Raw genomic sequence first — 19,671 nt, forward strand, 5'->3', positions numbered from 1 at the left:
GCACTCGCACAAAATATTCGGGCTGCGGGCAAGTGTAGGCCAAGCTTTTCCTGGTGCCCTTGTCGCCACTCCCACCTGCAATCTAACTGATCCACTTCCTCGTCTTGCTGTGTTTAGTTATAGACTTTTTTTTTTTTTTTAATAGTTGAATAGCAGTTTCAGGGATGCAGTTTCCAAATCACAAGTAATTACACAATACCGGAAAATCCATTGTGCAGTATTCCCAATCTTATTGCGATCTGGCACCCCACCATTGATTTCCGGGTATTTATGTCTTTACTTGTGATTTTGGATACTTATTTTGGTGAAGGAGGAGGTGAACACGAATTCCTCAATCACTGCAGACAATACCCAAAATGAAAAAATAAATTATAGCATGTGAGAAGACTGGTGTTACAATTCTTTGTGTTTGTGTCTGGTGTGAGTGTACCTAGTCCCAGCACTACCTGGAAGTGCATTAGCATAACTGTATTTTTATTTCCAGTAATACCTTCTTTGGCTATTCTTGTGACTTTATTGAGGATGAGTATTACTAATTTTAATCTTAATTTTAGCTTTTCATTTTTTCAGTGTTAAGAAAATGTATTATTATCTTTTGATGATCACCCTTTGTATTGAAAACATATGAAACTAGTCTAAAAATGTGTTTAGAATCTCAGACAATGTTTTTTGTGTGTTTCATTCAAACACACAAAAAACACACTTGCTGTGCTCTTCCATGGCACTAAGACCCTTAGTCTAGACAACTGGCTATATAAGAAGACTAAGTTCAGACAGATTATACACTGTTCCATTATGCTCTATTGGTAGGAAAGACAGCAAATTTGGATCACACGTGGATTTGTCTCAGCAGAGAGCAGACTATTAAGCCAATTTTTTGTTGTACAGTGTGAGCAAAGAGGCCATTAACATAGGTAAATATATGTGCATCAAAGTATGTAAATTAGGTAATGGTGGGTGCTGGGATTATTATTAAGATCTCTAATGCCAATAAGGCTTTTAGTATTGGCAGTAAACACAGCATTAAACTAGATAAAAAGAAAAGAACAGCTAATGGCTTGCTCGTATCCTAACACAATGGATTTTCATCTGATTGATATACTGTATTTAGCCCTGATATTCATCATTATACCTCATGTTTTGTTTTCAAACCTGTAATTGCTATAATCAACAACAATTCAGTTTTCTCTTCACTTTTGCTGCAATTCTAATCAACCACAATGATTTCTTTATAACAAAAGTGATACATGGTTAAGAGTAATTGTTATTTCCATTACTACATCCAACCTAACTTACTGTTAATATCATTTTGTCTACATACACAACACACACACACAGAGTCATTGTCACATTAGACAGAAATTAGTGTTTTGTGGTACTTGATCTAGCGGATGTATTTACCATTTCTGTGTTTGGAAAGAGTTACAAAGTTGCCATTTAGAATAGGTATAGTTGCGGAATGGGCAATATTAGTGATGGGAGAATTTTGACGCCCGAGTCAATTCTGATGCTTGCGTCAATTTTGACGCCAACGTTAAAGTCAGTGGACGTCCGTATAATGTTGACAAGCAACGGTTTTGAGCGGCCTTTCTGACGTGCGCCCAAAATTTTTTGACACAAATTTTCCTGAATTTATTTATTCGCCGGTGGTGAAATGCGGAAAATCACAGCAAATTCGTGCCTGGTGAATTTATTCGCCCATCACTAGCCAATATGTATCTTTCCAGCTATTGCTTACACTCCTAGATACTATTTGCAGATTTGTGCATGAGCATTCTGGGAAAAAGGATTTCGAAATATTACTCATAAAATGTTTCTCACTGAAAGTAGACTTTTAAACATTTAACTGGGCTCCCATTTCTTGCAGCCAAAATATAGTTTATGTCCATAGTCCCATACAGCTATCTGGGAGCAGCAATACAATGCCCATGTTGTTAATCATTTGCACAGATATATAGAGATTTACACTGAAAATATGTTTATTGCAGTTCTAGATTGCTTATCTAAGCTTATATTTAAGCGTGCAGTTACAACATTGTCAGGCAGCATTCAAATATAATATTGCTTAAGGTTAAAACTCACTCCTACTAAAAAGTAATGAACTCTGCATTTGTGTCAGCAAGGAATTTCCCCAAAGTATACATTTTACTAAGAAATGACCAACAACACATGGTAAATATGTAAATATGTCAGGTTCTGATTCACTGAGGGCAAGCTTCCCCCTTTATACATCTGTGTACAAATTAGCACTAATACAAATGTCATTTTCCAATCAGATTGCTGATTCCAGATTTCTCTTTCCCAAGATGAAACCCAACCATTTTTGCTAAATTAACTGCTTGTTTTCAAGCACCTGAAATATGCATTTTATGCACTGATGACAGCGGTTTGCTATAAAAATGCTGTTGGAGAATATGTTGAACGTACCTGAGTCTTAAGCTGGCTAAACACTATAAGATTCGCTCGTTTAGAGTCATCGTCAAACGAGTGGATCTTTCCCAACAATATGCCCACCAACGCCGGGCTATATTGGGTTAATCCAAACGTTCGGCCCTAGGCCTGAACGATTGGACTACAACGAGGAGCAATGGGCTTCGACGGGTCGATCACCTGAGAAATTAAACCTTCATGGGCAGATATCGATCGGGAAGACCCGTCAGAAGCCCCCATACACAGGAGATAAGATGCCAAATAGGTCTAAAGGACCAATATCGGCAGCTTTAATCTGGTGTATGGCCACTTTAAAGGAGAAGGAAAGCTCCAAGATGGTTTATTGGCAACAGATTAGCCACAATAGTGCAAGCTAGAACGCTATATTTATTCTGTACAATGCTTTACCATACCTGAGTAAACAGCTCTAGACACTGTCTCTGTTTGTTTAGGATAGAAGCTGCCATATACGCTTGGTGTGACATCACTTCCTGCCTGAGTCTCTCCCTGCTCACTTGCAGCTCTGGGCTCAGATTACAGCAGGGAGGGGAGGAGGGAGAGGAGCAAACTGAGCATGCTCAAGCCCTGTCCTGGAGGTTTATGCTGAAAACAGGAAGTCTGATACAGAAGCCCATGTGTACACAATAAAAGGAAAGAAATGCTGTGTTTCTTTTGACAAAGGACTCAGAGCAGCATTACTTTGAGGGTTTACTGGTGTATATATATAGACCTTTCTGATAAAGCTTACTTAATTTTAGCCTTTCCTTCTCCTTTAAGGCATCCAAAAATCAAGTTTTCATTCTTTCCACCATTTGAGAAAATAGTGGCGAAAAACCAAAAAGACCTCAAAAAGACAGTTATTAAGGAAAAAATCCTCAAAAAGTCACCAGAAAAAATTTGTCATAGAAATAAAGGGCAATAGTCTCTAACAACTTTATTTTCCCAGTTCTTTACAACTATCAAGTTTTTTTAGCCTCATTAAAAGAATTTCATTCTCACTAGTGTGCAACATTTTTCTGAGAAAAAAAACGTGTGGGAATATTAGTGGAATATTAGTGGTGCTAATTTTTTTTCCCCCTTGACCTCGAAAATTGAAAGCAAATATAGAGCAAAAAGCTTAACTCTTCAGATTTCTATTTCTGAGTTGTGGGAGCATTTTGTAGTAGAAATTTGCTGAGATATAATTGTACGTGGAACTGACCCCAGCCATGTTCATCATTGAAGAACAGAAAATATACCCCAAAATTTCCAAGCTGTTTGTGTATCACACGTGTGCATGAAAGTCTTACAGCTAACTACATCTGGTGACCCTCTAGCCAGTGTATGACTTTTAGGAGTTGTGGGGCCTATTTATCAAAGGTCAGATTTTAGTGATTTTAGAGGTTTTTGAAACCACAACTAAACTCACAAACTCCGAAACTATGAACGTCATGAAATTTATTTAAAAATCCGGAAAAAAAAGTATGAACAGAAAATTACAATGAATGGTGCGCTAAAAATATGAACACCTTGAAAACCTCTAAAATGTGATCTTTTTTCAGACAATTTCTAGCAAAAAGATTTCCGAAAACCTCTAAATGTCCGAATTGATTTTAAATGGTCCAATGGAATCAGTGCAGCTCCCACAGACTTCTTCAACAACAACTGTTACCTGCCAAAGTTTTGTATTAGTGGTTTTCATGGTTTGTTCAATTCATAAATCTCGAATTATTAGAGCTTTTTTTAAAAAAAAAAATGGGAAAAAAACTAAAAATTTTAGAGATTTGTGGAAAAAATTGAAATTCGATTGTTAGTAAATGGGCCCCTTAGTTCCACAGCTGATAGACTGTAGGTTGAACATCCCTTAAAGGAGAACTAAACCCCCCGACAAAAGTCCCCATCCACAGCCATCAAATGAGCCCTGTCTCTGCTCCCTTCACACAGAATCTATTTCAATGAACAGTGTCTCTCATAGTAAAGCTGAACTATACAAGCAGAAATGCGCAGAAAAGCTAGCGGATAGTCCGCCATTACCTTCAACTGCACATGTGCCAGCAAGCTCCGTGTAGCCAAACTGATTGGAAAAGAACATGAAGATTCAGAAGATGGCGCCTGCTAGCTCCGCTGCACATTTATGCTTGAATAGGTCAGTTTTACTATGAGAGGCACTGTTTATTGTAATAGATTTTGTAGGGAGGGAGCAGAAAGGGGGCTCAATTGATGGCTGTGAATGGGGACCTTTTGTCGAGGGGGTTTAGTTCTCCTTTAAGGATTGAATTCTAAATCAACTGTTGGTTGTGTTGAATGACAACATACCTTCAAACAGAGTAAATCAAGTATGGATTTATGCAGGTATCTTGACAAACGACATTGTAAGCAAGTAGGAAATCCATCAAAAATTATTATTGAGCAAGCATGTTATTAAATGATTGTGTTGGTAAAATGGAAAGTCAGATACTGCACTAACTATTGATTTGAGAAAATTGTCAGAGGACATGGATAGGGACGCTGCTCATTAGTGAAATGCAAGATGTAATTAAATATTCTTTAATATGTTACATACAGTCCTACCTACCATAGTTGCATTGTTAATTTGGGTTAAAAAAAGACTAAAGTCCATCAAGTTCAACCCTATTAAATCAATCCAAGTGCATATATATATATATATATATATATATATATATATATATATATATATATATATATATATATATATATACCAACTTTAAGAAAGGCTGTGTAACAGCCGAAACATTAGCGCATATTTATAATAAATTTTCTATATTCATAAAATCTGTGAGTGCGGCTTCGTTATGGGAATATATATATATCCGCAGACCTGTATATACAATCACATTTATGAACGATGTATCTACCTATACTAAACTTAAATCTTAAGGTCACTATAACCTTGGATATTATGCTTATTCAAGAAATCCCTCTTAAAGGCATTAATAGAATCCACCAACAAAATATCACCCAGTAGTGCATTCCACAACATCACTGTCCTCACCACAAAGAACCACCTACACTGCTTCAAATGAAAGTTCTGTTCCTCTAGTAAAAATGGATGGCTTCTAGTTCTTTTCCATGGGAAAATAGATTCCCCAGTATCTCACTATAATGTCCTCTAATGTACCTGTAAAGACTAATTAAGTCCCTTTGCAGGTTTAGTTGCAGGTCTCTTCACTCTCTCCAGCTCATAAATATCCTTCTTAAAGACTGGGGGATAACACTGCACTGCATACTCAAGGCCTTACTAGGGATCAATAAAGAGCAAAACATATTTTTTGAACCTTCAACTTGATGCCTCTTTTTGTGCAAGAATGCCTCTGAATGATTCTGCCTAGAGTTACACAGTTAATTAACCCACAAAAATCTTTTTTAATTAAAGGGATTCTGTCAATGGAAAAATGGAAAAACATTTCATGCAGAATCCTGCACTGAAATTCAGTTTTCTCAAAAGAGCAAACAGATTTTGTAGATTTAATTTTAAAATCGGACATGGGGTTAGACATGTTGTCAGTTTTCCAGGTTCCCCCAGTCATGTAACTCATGTGCTATGATAAACACTGCAAGTTGGAGTGATATCACCCCCTCCCCCCCCCAGCAGCCCATAAGCAGAACAATAAGAAGGTAACCAGATTACAGCACCCTTACACCTACACTGCTAAAAATGCTGCCATGCCACACCTAGTGATAGATATGAGAACAGCACTCACTAATAAAAATCCATGTCCGTCTAACCCAAGTCGCAGCTCCTTCAGTTACATTGAGTCAGAGAAACAACAGCCTGTCTGAAAGCAGTTCCATTGTAAAGTGTTGTCTCTTTCTGACTAGGTAAAATGACCTGAGATGGCTGTCTACACATCAATATAACAACAACAAAAAAATGCATTTGTTGGTTCAAGAATAAAATGTTAAATGGTAGAATGAATTACATGCAAAGTACACAGTGCAATTTATTAATGAAAACTATACCATAAAAATCATAACAACATATCTACACTAAGGGGCATATTTATCAAGGGTCGAATTTCGAATTGAAAAAACGTTGAAATTCAAATTCAAAAAGACCAACCAAAATTAAGTCGAAGTTTTTTTTTTGGTCGAATAGGTCCGTTTTCGATCGAATAGGTCTGTATTTGGCTGAATTTGAATTGTACAAATCGAAGGAATAGCGCATTCCCAAAAAAACCTTTGAGGATGAGGGTGCCGAAACCTTCGAAGTCCAGCAATTGACTCCAAATAGGTTCTAGGAGGTCCCCCATAGGCTAAAACAGCAATTCGGCAGGTTTTAGATGGCGAATGATCGTCGTTGGATTTTTAAAGAGACAGTACATGACAAATTTTGATGTTTGATTTTTTTAATTCTTTTCAAATTCGAATCGAATTTGGACTATTCCCTAGTTGAAGTACACAAAAAATTGCTTGAAATTTGAATTTTTTCATTCGAAAATTCACCTCGACCTTTGAAAATCTGCCCCTAAATGGCATATTTATTATAATGTGTAAAAAACAGCAGGATAATACACCACACATCACCAGGCTTTTTTTTTTTTGTTTTTATGCCAGAAGTTATTTAAAATAACGGTGGCAAATCTGGCATTCGCATAGAGTAAAAAGTTTTTACACCATTTTTTGGGCAAATTCCGTTTTCCATAGCATAATAAATATGCCCCCTAGTGTATAACTCACATTTATGTTATTTCTTCCTTGCACAACATTTATCAATACCACTACCACTAGTTTACTTTTAAATGGCAAAAATGCAATCTTCTATAAAACCTTGGGCATTCAATTTTCTCCATAATGCATTATTCTCTATTTTCATATACTGTAGTTTAATTTATGAAATATGAGGTAATGTGCTTAGAATCTTAGGTTTAGCTCTTTTTGATCCTAAAAGTTACCACCTCCTCACAATTCAGAGAGGGTGGTTGTTGAGTCTCATGGAACATTTATATTCTGCACATTATTCAACAAACATTAACCAGTGTCCACAAGGCATTGGGGGCCATTTACTTAAAGCCTGATAGAGCTATGGATTGCTACATTGTGCACCTTGGTGATCCAGTACTTACAACCATGGCAATGATAAATGAGCCCTTACATGTGCTCTTAGGCTCTGTTCTGTAAAAGATTATAAACAAACAACATTATTATTGGATTTCAATTTGTGGACCATATCATATTTAGGATTAGGTGGAAGAGCAAATACAGTAGCACTATGAAGCAATTAAGCATTTGGCACCAAACAGTCGCTTGGCTTATGTAACATATAATATGTATGAGCTGGGCTTGAGCTGAAGTAGGGAAATTAACATGCACATGGGTTTCTCCCTTAGCGTAAATAAATCACACCTCTTTCGACTGTTTGGTGCAACAAGGTATACAAATATAGAATACACTGAAAGAAGAAAACATCACATTAGCAAATCAAGTTACATCTTGCAATGTTTACTGAAAGGCAGGGGAGTGACGCAAGACACTGTATTCTCTAACATAGCAAGTGATAATTTGTACAGAGTAAATTGGCTGTGTAATGGCAGCAATATATGTACATGCACACTCGGCATCAGGAGACAGAACTGCTGCTTCCTACTAATCATTGCAAAAAGGGATACATTTTTAAAAGCATTTTTAATCTATCAGGGGAAATTTTCTTTTTTTGTTCTAAATTGTTTCTAAGATCCCCGATGGGTTAAAATGTGTTGGGCTGCTCTATAAATATATCACTTTTTGTCAATAATTTATTTTCAGTTTTTGGGGAGAGTGCAATCCTTCCTATTACCGAATCTTGTCTTAAATTAAGTCATTGCATGGGATTTTCTCCCATGAATTAGCACTACATAATGGATTATGTGTGTGCACTTTCTAGCCATCAGATACAGCAGGGTATTTGGTGCCCTAGCATTATAGAAGTCTGTTGTCCATGAGCATAAAATTGTGTTCTATATGTATGCATGTCAAAAATGAAATCAATGCAGTCAGCATTTATTACCTGCTGACTGGTAAGAGTTACTAGATTTAATCGCTGTCATTATAGGGAATGTAATCAAGCCCTACATGGGTCAGAGTTAAGATTAATGGCTTAAACCTTACCGGGTGATCTTTCCACAATATAAAAACCGTAAAATAAATCATAGCCATTGACTGACTAACTAATGTAACAACCCAAGCTAGATGATGACCTAGACGAATTCCCAGAGAGAAACACAAAATCTAAGCAATTTATTTATGATAAATGTACACAAGAGAGCACAGAGCTAATTCCCTCTCTGTAACATATACAGCACCCTATTCAGATCCCAATAGCCATATTTTATCTTATAATATTTTATGTTGCCAGCCCTCCAATGCCTTCCAGGCATTATTATACAAGGACCTATATAAAGTGAGAGCAAACGAACCAAACTTAAATCAAACAAGCACTGTTCCTTTAGTTTCCCACACTGGTTAAGCACATTGGATAAACATATGCCTCTTCAAGGATTTCTTATGCTGAGTGGCCCAAATCCTCAGGGACTAACTACCCTATGCTATCCTAAATGTGCCCCTAACTGTCATGGGTGTCTGTGAGTAGTACTAAGCCCTCATTACATTGTTAGAGTACCAGACTGCCTATACAGGCATTGAATCTAACATCTGGAATGCTTGGGACCTGAATTTTCTGGATTTAGAGTTTATCCGTAATTTGGAACATGAAACCTTGTCTACTAAAAAAACATTTAGGGGCTTATTTTCTAAACTCTGAATGCAAAAAATGTGTGTGTTTTTTTTTATAAAATCAGACTTTTAAATAAAATCACACATTTTTCGAAATTTATTAAACCCAGAGGATGGAAAAGTCTGAATCAGAAAATCCGGCATCTCAGACCTGTCGAGGTTGCATATAAGTCAATGGGAAAAGTCTCAATGATTTTTTGATGTGCGCTGGATTTCGTGTAATACCTTGAAGTTTTCGGCAAAAATCTGAGTTTTTGGTTGAAAATACAAAAAAACGGATGAAAAATCTGAAAAAAATCATGAAAACCTGATTTTTTTTCCGCAAAGCAAATTTGTTCGGGAAAATGTAATAAATAACCGCCAAAAAACCTGAGTGGATTTGAGATAGAAATTTAGATAAATTCGGACTTTGATAAATGACCCCCTTAGACATTAAATAAACCCAATAGTATTGATTTGCCACTAATATGGATTTTTGCAGCTTAGTTACCACCAAATACAAGGCACTGTTTTATTATTACAGGAAATTGTTTTAAAAAATTAGAATTATATGTTTAAAATGGAAACTATGGGAGATGGCCTTCCTGTAATTTAGAGCTTTCTTGAAATCAGATTTCCAGATTAGAGATCCCATGCCTGGTGTTACTGTTTTCACAGGTGCAGTGAACTATATAACAGTCTAGCCTTCCACTTTATACTCAACTTTTTCCAGTGGAATTTTTGCCACGAGACAAGTTGACAAACAGACACTTTACTAAGGGTAAATGTACCACCCCTGCTACTTTTTTATGACCTGAAATTTGGCTATGGTAGTGCAGAGAGTGCAGTTGTCCCCCTTTTGAGTCCTGAAATCCAGGCTTCTGGCATCCTCTGGACTTCCTTCTCTGCATTTAGATATCAGTTTAGCAAACCAGGTCTGGCAATGTTTTGCCTTTTATTTTATTTTCCTTTTCTATTGAACAAAAAGCAAATGCTCTGTAAGGCTACAAATGTATTGTTATTGCTACTATTTATTACTCATCTTTCTGTTCAGGCCTCTCCTATTCATATTCCAGTCTCTTATTGAAATCAGTGCATGGTTGCTAGGGTAATTTGGACCTGCAAATGCAAACTGAAGAGCTGCTGAATGAAAAGCTAAATAACTCAAAAACCTTAAATAATAAAAGATGAAATCTCACTGCAAATTGTCTCAGAATATGACTCTCTACATCATACTAACAGTAATCTCAAAGGTGAACAACCCCTACTAGAAAATCATGTAAAAGTTATATAGAGCCAATAGGCTGGTTCTGCTTCCAATAAGGATTAATTATATCTAGTTTGGTTCACTTACAAGGAACTGTTTTATTATTACAGAGAAAAAGGAAATCATTTAAAAATTTAGATTATTGGGATAAAATGGAGTCTATGGGCTTTCTGTATAAAGGGCTTTCTGTATAAAGGGATTCCGGATAATGGTTCTGCTGGGAACAAGTAAAAACGTCAGTGGTTTGCAGAATTATATAAAAAATCTGCCTTTGGCATGTAAGCAGAGGTATTTGTGTGTGTTACACTGCTCAAAAAAATTCCAGGTCAATCCTGCTTATTTAAAATACAAACAATGATTTATTGATGTTGCTTTATATGTCATTATGTTTGCTGATAATATTAGCTGAAGCTTCATGTGCAGTATCCATGAAATAATTAAAATCTTTTCCGTTTTTTCCTCTAATTAAATGTGATAGTTGGGCTGACACTGACACCTGCCTGACATCTTTAGTAGTACAACACAGTGATGCTGCATAGGCTTTGCCAAAGTAAATCTGTCTAGTTTAGATCTGAAACGTTTATCTGGTTTCGTTGAGTGTGTCTCAAATTCATGATGATGACATAATGAGGACTATGAAAATGGCAGTAACACATGAACACTACCGATGGTAATACAATATGGCAGCACCCAAGTGGTTCTGTAGCTGACTTGGCCCCTTGTCTGATTTCCTATGCAATTTTCAGATATAAGTATTGGATCTATTATCCAGAATGCTTGGGACCGGGGGTCTTTCTGTAATGTGGATCACCCTATTCGAAGTCAACTAAAAATCTTTTAAACATTTAATAACCCCAAATGGATTGTTTCGTCACCAATATCGATTCATGCCGCTTAGTCACCATCAAGTACAAGGTAATGTTTTGTTATTACAGAGAAATTAAATATAAAAAAATATTTTCAAAATTGTAATTATTTGATTAAATAATGGAGTTTATGGTCGATGGCCTTCCCGTAATTTGGAGCTTTCTGGATAATGGGATTCTTGATAAGGGGTCCAATACAGGATGGCAGTAATACTATCCTAACGCTTTAGGCACTTTGCATATATTCCATAGTTGGTTCCTAAATCATCTGTTATCGTCCATTGCTAGGGTTGCCACTTGCCACCTGTCCAGTTGTTTGCACAAGTCTGCCCAGTTCAAAACTGGTTGCCCAGATTTTACAAGTCTGAAATCTGGGTAGGGCAGTAGTCAGCTGGCTGCCATGTCATAGCCCCACCCCCTGATATCACAAGCCCACCCTAAATGCCAAAAGTCCACCCCTGGAGTCTTCAGCTCCACCTATGATATCACTGACCCCATCCAGGCTCTCAACAACTGAAAGGTGGCAACTAGTGATGGGCGAATAAATTTACCTGGCGCGAATTCACTGGCATCAAAAAATTTAGGGAAAGTCGCTAGACGTCCATTGACGCAGTCAGATGTGCCCATTCAGATGTGCATCCAAAATTGACGTGGGCGTCAATTTTCGAGTTTCACACATTTTTAGTGAATTTTTCGCCATTTCTGCAAAACGGGAGAAATTCGCTCCATCACTAGTGGCAACACTATCCAATCAGGGGCGTATTTACCATATAGGCCTGTTCCTAGGGCGGCAGCTTTAGAGGGGCAACCCTCGGATGCCTATATGATCAATAAAATTTATAAAAACCCACCAGATTCTTTCCCTTGAAATCCGGCAGCAGAGGTGGGGGGTACGATGCTCTGAAGGACATCACTGAGCATGCACCAATGGGCGCAAAGAGGCGTACCTGACCAAAATGCAGAGCTGTATCCAGCGCTATAAGGCCATAACAACCCTGTATACCTTCTCTCCACCCCTTCTATTTGAGGAGATCTTATTATACAATCTGAATTATTGGCTTAAAGGTGGCCATAGATGCAAAGATCTGCTCGTTTGGCAACATCGCCAAATGAGCGGATCTTTCCCCGATATGCCATTAACAAACATGGCTATATCGGGTGTAACCTGATTGTTCGGCCGTATGGCCAAACGATCCGATTACGATGTGCCGTGGACTCCGGCGGGATCGGTCAGGTCAAAATCAAACCTGATCGACCAAACGTCCGATCTCCGCTGGACGAAAGATGTCGGCACACGCCACACACGATCCAAAAATCGTACGAATCGAGGATTCTGTGTGTCTATGGCCACCTTTACCCCTTCTAATGTCCATCTTCAACACTAGCTATGATGCCATTAACTGGTGCCTGTAGCCACCCAACCTGCACTGACACAATCCCCATTCCATCACTTCATTTCTGTATTTTTCCTATTATTATTCAGTAACAACAGTAAATAGAGCAGTACTCTAAGTCACAAGCAGGGAAAGGGGTGCACTAATAAGGTGAATTTTATAGAAATCAGACTGAAATTATAGAACTGGATGTTCTTCTAGAATATGTAAAATGTGTAGGTGGTGACAGAGTTCATACTGGAAGAAATGATTTTTTTGCAGCAGTCTTTTTCTGCTTCTCTGTCCCAGTATTAATATACAGACCAAGAAGGGAGACCAGAAATACATACATGCCATCATCGTTTCTAAAATAATAAGGCATTAACAATGCATGTTTTCTTTATATCCATCCATCAGCGTTGTCAGAGAGAGAGAGAGAGAGAGAATGTGGGGATTATGTTGTTAACTGCTTTTGTATTTGGTTTGTGCTCACCCAAATATACAAGTCACTTTTGAATGCAGTGCAAAATGCTATTTTTGGATAGAAATTACCATGCTTTTTACCCACAATGCAGTGGTTTTTCCCAGAATTCCAGTATAATAGCAGCCATGCAGGGTTTTTGCTGAACACTGAATCATGTGGAAGACTAAGGGCTCCTACATACGGCATTTTTTGGAGAGGAAAGCTTGAGTGCAGTTACCTAGGATTGCCACCTGTCCGGTTCTGACTCTGGCAGCCCAGTTTTCAGAAGGGCTGCCCGGGTGAAGACAGCCTGCCCAGTTTTCTAAATAAGGAAAACCTGTCAGGATCCCCCTTAATTGGCATGGCGACCAACCAACAGCTGATCGCCACGTCATAACCCCTCCCCTGTGATGTCACTAACCCACCCCATTGTGTTACTGACCAACCCCTGTGACATCACAATCCCGCCCCCTCCCTGAATCATCAGCCACAGAAAGGTGGCAACCCTAGAGCGCACCTAAACACATCAGCTAATTCTATTATATCCTACCCAGTTGTACTCGTGAGCATTCAGAGTTGCGTTTTACTCAAACATTTGTGTTTCTTTTTAGATGTAACATATTGTATTTTCTTGTTGAAATTGATAGAATAGAAGGTTGCACTCAGCATGCGTTTGTAAACACATTAAAAAAGATCCATGTTGGAGATATTAGGAAAAAGGTTGATAAATACTCTCTAAAAAAGTGTTCTCGGCTGGTATTTCTGCCTACCAGAGTCCTTAGTATCCTTTGTGTATTTGGCGTCCCCGGTTCCCCAGTTGCCTCCAAAAGGGCTGCGGACAGACAACGTGGGTCCGTGGTAATCCATTGCTTGACATGGGCGAGTTGTGTAGCCAAAAAATAAAGCTCAAAGTCCGGCAAAGCCCCCCCCCCCATGAACTGCAGATCTCTTTAGGATTCCAAACCTAAATCGAGGTCGCCCTGCTCCCCATATAAAGGGCCCCATTAGTTTGTCCAATGCTTGAAACAAACTTGAAGGGATAGCCATGGGAGACTGTGATGGATATAGATGGATGGGGAATGGATATAGATATTGGCTAACAAGAATTCTTTGGAAAAAAATTTGCAGTGCAAAAAAATAAACTGGCCTTTGGGATCTATTCTAAGATGCAGTAAGGAAAATACAATTCTTTTGTTGATCAATACAGCGACCCCTCCTATGTAGACTGAGTGGAGTGGTAGTGCCAACCTACCCACGGTTTTTTGAGGGAAAGGATAGAGGACCCGGTAAGGTGAGTCTCTTGCAGAAAAAGGATGTCTGGATTCAGCTTTTTGATATAGGTTAGCATTCCAAGAAATACGTTTTTATGTTACCCGCCATGGTGGTTGGTGGCTTGTTCTACCTATTGGCTCCCTATGAAATGCCACTGGTTGGTTACCGACAGTGTAAATAATATCTGCGTCACATATCATTCCCATTTTAGAAAAACAAAACATCAGCATCAACTTGCAATCAGTGTTATCAAGCAAAAAGTACACAACAATGCTTAACCCTTTCACCCTTTCCCTCCCCGTCACTCCTATCCCCAACTTTTCCCATAACCAAAAATTGAACCGAGTAATTCTAGCTCACATACGAGTAGTTACCCTAAGTAAGTGAGGGGTTGTTGAATGTTCATCTAGTGACGCTTCGCCCTAACAGTCCTTTGTGGGGCATGACTGTCTGAGGGGCAAGCGGAGTATCCAAATGGCATATTAGTGTCTTGCGACAGCTGTAACGACTAACATCAGGGTTCCAGTGTACATAAAATTCCCCATATAGTAGGATTTCCGGGTAGCCTGACTAGTGTATTGAGCCCTAGGGATTATTTCCATCGTCCAGGGACTCGTCCTAGGGCTTTAGCTCCTGTGGATAAGACAATTGATATTATCAATTGTATACTTCAGCTATTTCCAATCTTTGGATTCCAACAAATAGTTTAAAGGTATATTCCAAAAATCTGCATCATCTTAAGGATTCTAGCCAGGGTCAGGCTACACCAACTGTATACACAGATCATTACACTGGGGCTGTAAAATGAGTGTAGTTTAGCCAGGTGGTGTCCCCTAACAGAGATTAAAGGCCTATTCGCGTTTTGCAGAGAATTGGGGGGACATAGTTACCACATCTTGCCGTTCCGGCTACCGACTGCTGTGTGAAGAGATGAAAAAAACATCAAGGATCCAAACGCTGCCGACCCAATGTATCCAACCAGGAGCAGGCCTCTGCCGGGTTGTCAAAAAATTTAACGCCCGAAATCGTCTGTATCCGCAAGCGAGAAGGGTACATCATAGAGTACGGGATTTACCTTTGTCGCAGCCTTTTCTTGACGTCCAAGAATCGTGCCCTCATCATTCAGCGGAGAAGATAAATGGAAATTTTAGAGTTATTCAGCTGGATTTGACCTTTAGTGCGTGCCACCGCCAGAAGCTTGTCTCCATCTTTGCAGTTATGTATACATGCTATCAGGGGCCTGGGTGGGGCGTCTGGTATCAGGGGCCTAGATGGTATTCTGTGCGCCCGCTCCACTGAAAATGCAGGGGTCAGGGACTCCTCAACCGCCCATTCTTTTAGGATTCTTTTCACAAAGGCCTCCGGGCGGTCTCCTTCCTCCCTCTCTGGCACCCCGAACAAGCGGACATTGCTGCGTCTCGCCCGGTTTTCCAGGTCATCTACTTTTTGACGCCATTGTTCCACTTGCCTTTGTAAATCCTGAGTAGTTTGCTGCAGATGACAGGAGTCTTCTAGCGCCGAAATCCAGACCTCCGCTGCTGAGGTGCGTTCTCTAATGATCGTGTTTGATCAGCGATAGTTCTGCCTTGAGTTCCTCCGCTGTGGACATGATGGTAGCTTGGCAGGATTGTTGGCAGTTCTGTACCACCGTCAGCAGATCTTGCAGAGTGGGCTGTGGTTGCAAGGCCTCCTCTTGCGGTGCATTGTCTGTGTTAGGATCCTGCGCCATTTTGGATTCGGTAGCTGGCAGTCCCTTACGAACCAATTGTACCTGGCGTGTGGGTGTCTGTTTTCTGAACTGTTGATTCCTACCTGCCATGTTTGACAATACGTATTGTGCCCTTTTCTGATCAGTTTTAGCAACGGTATCACAGGATATGCGTAGGATATACGGAGCTCACTCGATATGCGTCCTACTCCATGCACAGTCAGGACACAACCTCCCTGTACTGTTTATATATAAGTAGAACGCTGGCCATATGCTAAGCCACATCTGGTACTAGCATCTTGTAAAGTGATTATAAAACAGTAGGATGCTAATGGGAGTTTAAACAAATGTTGTGGTCAACAAAACCTAAGACTATATCAATTTATCCAAGGGCAAACTGAAGCTAAGTGAAAGGTTGTCTGAGAGATTTTTGGCCATGTCGAGGTCATACCCCATTACACCCCAGCCCCACCTCCATGCTTTGTCAGCAGCAAGCATTTCCAGGAAAACCCCACTTACATTATTGACAGCATTTGTCTCTCACAAACAGTTTCAGCAATTTTCTGGAATGTAATGAGCTCTGTACATTTATATTTAAGGTATTTGAAAAATAATTCAAAATTCCCCTTACTAGAAGCTAGCAGAGCATTGGAGGGTCTAAGTCCTGGTCTAATTTCATTGGGGAAAGAAGCCAGCGACACTATAACTATATCAGTATATATGTTAAATAAATGTTTTTTCTAAGCATCATGCAATGGTATCCATTATAAACTACTCTTGTTCTAGCAATTCTACGGCTAATTGGTTGGTTAAAACAGTCACTGCAGTGCAGTCTGAATGTTCTTTCAGAATCAGATTGTTAAAAGATAACCCCTATTCTATAAAGCTGATCAATGGTCAAAGATGTATCTTTCAATGACAACTGATACTTTGCCATAGAAAATTCACAGGATACTGACATAGCAGTAAGTCAGGGCTGACTGAAGACAAGCTGCATGTTGCCCAGCAACTGTTCTTTTATGGCCCACAGTCATCATTTTAATAAGGCTCCCTTTTGAACACGTCAATATAGAGACTAATAAGGCAGCTACTTATAAAAATAAAAAAAGGATTGCAGTTACCAAGCAGTGCCGCTAATGAAAATCACAGGACGGAATAGTAGAGCAATCCCAGGGCAATAAATTTGCTCCAAATTTATCAACATAAGATGTACTGTTGATGGTAAATTGTGTCAGTTCCATCAGAATTGCTAGGCATCCAATCAGGGTGATGAGTGATGCTCAGTGGAGGTTGTATTTTGTGTGACATGCCACTGGCCTGCACATGCACTTTTTGGGGCGGTTAGCATTTGGTAGGCAGGTAAGCATAAGATTTTGAGCTTAGAGACAGGGACACCAAGGCTTCAGACAAAAAACTGGGCATTCTCAACAAAATGTAACAGAAAATATTCAGGCTACAGTTCAGCAACTTTAATGTAGAACATTCAGCCCCCCCGGGTCTCACCATCAGGGGAAACTCTCACACTCAGCCCTGCTGAGGACCTGCCAGTCCCTTTTTGTCTCCAGGGATTTAGGTTCACCAGCCTCTGCAACACTCTTTCTGGCAGCAAGACTCCTTCTGCCAGGCACTGTCTCTCCCAGCAGCACCACACTTCTCTCCACTCCGGTATCCGGAGAGCTCTCAGGTGTGGTGAGACAGGACTTTTAACTTTCCTAGGTAGCTCCTCTCTCAGCTGCCACTTGATTACTTGGCTGAGAGGGAAGATTAACCCTAGCTTTGCTGGGTATCCCTCTGCAACCCATATCATGCAACGTAAAGGCGAAGGAAAGGTTAAAACTAAGTAAGCCTTATCAGAAAGGTCCACCTAAATATACCAGTAAACCCTCAAAGTAATGCTGCTCTGAGTCCTCTGTCAAAAGAAACACAGCATTTCTTTCCTTCTATTGTGTACACATGGGCTTCTGTATCAGACTTCATGCCTTCAGCTTAAACCTCCTTGCCCCAGGCATGAGCATGCTCAGTTTGATTCTCTTCTCCCTCCCTTATCTAATGTAATCTGAGGCCAGAGTTATAAGTGAGCAGGGAGAGACTCAGGCAGGAAGTGATGTCACACCACTAATACTGCTGCTGCTATCCTAAACAAACATAGAGCTTCTAGAGCTTTTTACTCAGGTATGGCAAAGCGTTCTACAGAATAAATATAGCATTCTAGCTTGCATTTGTTCCATTTGGTTGTAGCATTATATAGATGGGTTTGTGGCTGTTGAATCAGGCCAGTTGCATGTCTTGCCCTTTTATTTCATTTTCATTTTACATGTAGCATGGAAATTCTGGAATACAAGTGCCAGTTTTATTCATGCACTGCCCTACATTTTCTGTCTGAATACACATTTATGACACTTTTATCCATATTCCTCATGTATTTTATTATTCAGACCAAGGCACATTCTGCTCCATCAGATTAGAATCAGTGGTAAAACAAGACATCAAAGGTCACCTTCAATCTATTTGCCTTGTCTTTTACTCTGTATAGTAGAAAACATGGATTCTTAAAAAACATAGACGTGGAACCAACCTTGATCTGGACAATACCTTGGCTCCCTCTCACATCTCGTCATTTATAAAAACTGGGCAAATTTGAACATGGGCAGTAACTCATGGCAGCCAATCATTTCATTGCTTTCAGTATTCAACCTACAGCTGTATGAAAAACTAATCACCCATTGGTTGCTATGGGTAACTGCCCAGCTTCCAATTTGCCCAGTGTCTATACATGAGTCCTAATGTGTGCAGTCTGTAACCCATGCCCTCGTGCTGTACAGGTACCTGTTATCCAGAAAGCTTGGGACCTATGGTTTTTTTTTTTCGGATAAGGAATCTTTCCATAATTTGAATCTCAGTACCTAAAGTAGCTTGTTTTGACACCAATAAGGACTCATTATATCTTAGCTGGAATCTAGTACAAGGTACTGTTTTATTATTAAAGAAAAAGGATTTTTTTTTTAAATGTGCATTATTTGATTAAAATTGAATCTATGTGAGATGGCCTTCCCATAATTCAGAACTTTCTGGATGGTGGGTTTCCAGATAAGTGATCCCATACTTGTGCTGGAAAACACATGGAAAATTGGCATTTTGTAGAATTTCTGTACGTGTTCCTCTAATGGGTCATGAGATCACATGCAGAAAAATATTTGGCTTTTAATAAGTGATGTAATTTATTCATGCAGTTTGCCTATTTGTAATCAGTGTGTCCGTCAAATGCTATTTAGTAAGGTCACTGTGATATCTGTGAAGCATATTGTTAGACATCCTAAACCAAAAAAGACCTTCAGAAAATGTGGAACATAATATACAATAAATCTAGAGATAAAGGGATACATTACAATGGAATCTTATAATGGGGCACACAGGAAGTACAAAAGGTCAAAGGAATGATCTGTCATTGGCTTGCCGATCCATTAGTGGGAAGGCACAAGCAGATAAAAGCTAGACTTCATCTAGTCAATACAAGGTATCGGGTTTATGCTTTAGGGAGGCTTAAAACCTTCTACACATTTGACACTTTCAGTCCATGTTTTCATCTCTTGTCCCAAAGGCATTGA

The 19,671-nt window shown here is 39.2% G+C and overlaps 1 protein-coding gene across 1 annotated transcript in view; it reads left to right on the forward strand.

Moving 5' to 3' along the window:
- rgs20.L (regulator of G-protein signaling 20 L homeolog) overlaps positions 1–19,671 on the forward strand; it is a 74,740-nt gene that overhangs the window by 10,518 nt on the left and 44,551 nt on the right. The window lies entirely within an intron of this gene.

This window comes from Xenopus laevis, chromosome 6L, assembly GCF_017654675.1.
Source record: "Xenopus laevis strain J_2021 chromosome 6L, Xenopus_laevis_v10.1, whole genome shotgun sequence".
NCBI classification, from domain to species: domain Eukaryota; kingdom Metazoa; phylum Chordata; class Amphibia; order Anura; family Pipidae; genus Xenopus; species Xenopus laevis.